This window comes from Octopus bimaculoides, chromosome 24 (genome assembly GCF_046866305.1).
Source record: "Octopus bimaculoides isolate indiv1 chromosome 24, ASM4686630v1, whole genome shotgun sequence".
Classification (NCBI taxonomy): domain Eukaryota; kingdom Metazoa; phylum Mollusca; class Cephalopoda; order Octopoda; family Octopodidae; genus Octopus; species Octopus bimaculoides.
In genome coordinates this window covers 2,338,818-2,342,873 of record NC_142951.1, presented here as the reverse complement: position 1 = coordinate 2,342,873, position 4,056 = coordinate 2,338,818, and the positions used below count along the sequence as shown (strand labels likewise).

The window sequence follows — 4,056 nt, the reverse complement described above, 5'->3', positions numbered from 1 at the left end:
GATCTGATTACTACACCCACCCACCACCCACACATATGGTCACGTCCTCACACACTGTAACACATTGACGGCTTGTTCCATAGAAACTGAATAATAAATACATAGAGCACATTGTCAGAGGACAATGCAATCATATATATATATATATATATATATATATATATTAGTGTGTATGCTTGTGTGTGCGTGTGTATAAATATACATATATATATATATACATATATTTATATGCATACATATATATATATATATATATATATATATACATATATTTATATATATACATATATTTATATGCATACATATATATATATATATATATATATATATATACATATATTTATATGCATACATATATATATATATATATATATACATATATATATATGCATACATATATATATATATATATATATATATATATATATACATATATTTATATGCATACATATATATATATATATATATATATATACATATATTTATATGCATACATATATATATATATATATATATACATATATTTATATGCATACATATATATATATATATATATATATATATATACATATATTTATATGCATACATATATATATATATATATATATATATATATATATATATTCGACCTACTACTACCCAGTAACAGTCAGAAACAAATGAAATACAGCATCATAAGACTTGTTAGAAGAGGACAGAGCAGTGTGGATCATCTGATCGTAAAACACTTGGCAAATCATCACCGGATTCAAACCACAGCGGATCGATAAATGTTACAGCAAAGACCTCTTCCCGACAGGAAACTGCAGGTTAAGAAACTGGTGCATCAGATAGTAATCGGGGAAAAACTGGGCGTTCTGTGGCCTGCTGTTAATGGGAAAGTAACATATAAAGAGTTTGAAAACAAAGTATGTGTGAGCTCTTTATAAAACGACGGGATCTACATGGGAGAAACGGGGGAAGTTAACAATGCGCAGGTGTGGCTGTGTAGTAAGTAGCTTACTTCCGGTTGTCTTGCTGTAGTTGAACGAAATGGACAGGAGTCTTTTGGCTCTGTCCAATTAAAGTTTTTTTTAAAAAAGAACTTTTGAAGAACTCGCCAAGGTAAGTCGGTTTTGTTGCTCAACTGAGCAATAATTCGTTGTGTATTTTTTTTTTCCAGCAGGTTTTCGTTCAGCATTGCGACATTTTCGCTTGCCTCTGGCGAGTTTTTTGTGTTTGTTCGTTTACGAACAAAATTGTGTGTTCATTGTCTGTGGTGGGAGGGTTCGCTCCTCTACAGAGAGAAAATTTTAATTTTGGCTTTTTAGCCGAAAGAAGTCGACCGAGGTAGGTGGAATTGTTTTATTTGAGCTGGGTGAGATTTATTGTTAGTTCAATCTTTTTGCAGTAAATTTCGCCCAGCTCTCTGGGGCAGTTTCGGCGACTTTTAATTATTACCCGCTTAGCGAGCAAAGTTGTGTTTCTCATTCGTCGTTATTGGTAGGCGTGTTCGAATCACCATAACGGCGGACTGAGAATTTTTTGTGAAATCTTTTTGTGTCTCACTTAATTGCGAGAAATGTTGCTTTTGTGGGCGTATCTCGCCTCCGAAAAATTTGTGAAAATTTTAACAATTTGTGAAGGATTTTTGTGTTCCTGCTGCTGTGGCCTGGATTACCTTACTGGAATAACTTTATTTTGGAGCACCTTTATTGGAATACCTGTATGCCAGGATTACCGGATGGCCGGAATTGTGTTGCTGTGACTTGAACTGTCTTCCTTCTTTCTTTTTCTCATCTCTGTCATTCTGTTCATTTTTTTTGTGAACCTTTTTGTTGAACGTTTTTGTGAACTTTTTTGTGGAACATTTTGGACTTTTTTTTTGCAAGCATGGCAAAAAAGAGCAACACTATGTTGGAGTGGGAGCTTGTCCCACCCAAGAAGTGGTTAAATGACTTCAGGGAAAGAACGGTGGTGTTACGGACGTACTCTAGGTCACTCGACACTATTACAGTCTTTCCTAAAATTGACAAAGAGTTGGCAGAATATCTGCCAGCTATTAAGTTTATGGCAAGGGGTGTCAAATACGCGACGGTTTGGTTGCTATTTGACACCCCTGAGGTGGCTCGCAAGTTTGCGAGCCAGCCACTAGAATAGAACCTGATTGGATAGAGGATACTATCCGACGGGGTCTGGGTGGCAGCGGAGCCAAGCTCCTAAACGTGAAAATTTTACCTACACCTGATTGGGTTGGGTCAAAAGCAGTTTTGACCCTGTGGACCCAATCAGCCGAAGATCTGGTATTTCCAGATTTTTTGAGGAAGCCCGGCCACATCAAGAAAGACTTTTGCCTTCTTCCATTATACCATCATGTTTATCATTCATTTCATCTCGTTAATGCGTTTGTCTAGCCCGCAGCTACTCTGTGTTCTGCATCTATGGCAAATTATAATGAAATAGAGTAGCTTGCTCACCATCCACATGGTCTCCAGTTCAATCCCACTGTGTGGCACTTTGGGCAACTATCTTCTACTATAGCCTCGGGCCAACCAAAACCTTGTGAGTGGATGTGGTAGAAGGAAACAGAAAGAAGCCCGTCGTATATATATATATATATATTGTGTGTGTGTGTGTGTGTGTGTGTGTGTATATGTGTCTGTGTTTGTCCCCTCACCATCGCTTGACAACTGATGCTGGTGTGTTTCCGTTCCCGTAACTTAGGCTGGGGCGCAATGGCCCAGTGGTTAGGGCAGCGGACTCGCGGTCATAGGATCGCGGTTTCGATTCCTGTTTCTGCCGTACCTGTATTTCAAAGGGCCAGCCTTGTCACACTCTGTGTCACGCTGAATGTCCCCGAGAACTACGTTAAGGGTACACGTGTCTGTGGAGTGCTCAACCACTTGCACGTTAATTTCACGAGCAGGCTGTTCCGTTGATCGGATCAACTGGAACCCTCGGCGTCGTAAGCGACAGAGTGCCAACAACAGTAGCAGTAGTAGTAGTATAAAACATAAGAGAGTAATTTGAGAGAGATTTCGTTTTGATATCTTGCACATAGGCTGACCACGGGGACGAGCTTTTGTTGGCTCCTATGTAACACCGAATATGACTTCAAGGCATCATGGCGGATTTCTTTAACCAGAGACCAACTCGTATGTTGTTCTCAACTAGTAATGGCCGAGCTTATGTCTACACGTAACAGTGAGCGCCATAAAAATAACAGCAATATTTGTATACGTTGGATGTTTCATTGTGTGTAATTTGACACAATAACACAAATGTTTCGACAATTTTCACGAATTACAGTCAGTGTCGGCTTACATTTATCTGTTGTATGTCGATAAATGGAAAAGTTTTAATATTTTGTGACAGTTACAAAGAAGAAGAAGAATAAGGAAAAATAAAAAAATGAAAAATAGTAAGTAACGGGCGAAATATAATAGAAAAAAAATATTGACGGGAGATGCAAGAGACCGAATGATGCTTTTAAAAGTTTTGATAAGATAACAGCTATTTTTGGTCGTGGGGAGATATGTATTGAAATAAGAATTAATTATTATATATATATATATATATATATATATATATATATATATATATATATATATATATATTTATGCGGATTTGTAAAACAAATGTTCTCGTGATATTTTCGTAGAAAGTGATCATGTAAATATGGGGAGGAAATAGTTGCGTAGAGTTTAAGACTTGAGAGGAGGGAATGAGTTTTCCAACAATAACCTGGTAATGATTTAATAGATATACAACCTATTTATCACATAGAAACACTCACTCACTCACTCACTCACGCGCGCGCGTAGAGGAAACGAGAATAAGAGAGCATAATATTTCATAGGTTAACCATTTCTTTACCATATTTCTGTTGAACTTCGCTACATTTATTTCAATTTATTTTCAAAAAATATCTAAGACTTAAATAAAAGAATTTTATTATTTTTAATCCTGTGTTTGGAATATAAATTAGCAAGAAATTCTGATGGAATTTTTTTTTTTTTTTTTTTTTTTAGATCTCTTTAACTGTTTTGTTACCATATTTCTCTTGAAATACACTAA

General features: G+C 36.0%; 1 long non-coding RNA gene across 7 annotated transcripts in view; it reads left to right on the top strand.

Annotated features, from left to right (window-relative positions):
* The first annotated feature begins 709 nt into the window (after positions 1 to 709).
* LOC128250807 (uncharacterized) overlaps positions 710 to 4,056 on the top strand; it is a 66,971-nt gene continuing 63,624 nt past the window's right edge. For 3 of the 7 annotated variants that reach the window (XR_016238277.1, XR_016238276.1, XR_016238279.1), the window contains exon 1: positions 710 to 1,104. This is a non-coding gene — a long non-coding RNA (uncharacterized LOC128250807). The remainder of the gene's footprint in view (positions 1,105 to 4,056) is intronic. The other 4 variants (XR_016238281.1, XR_016238278.1, XR_016238280.1 and 1 more) reach the window with 4 other exon arrangements.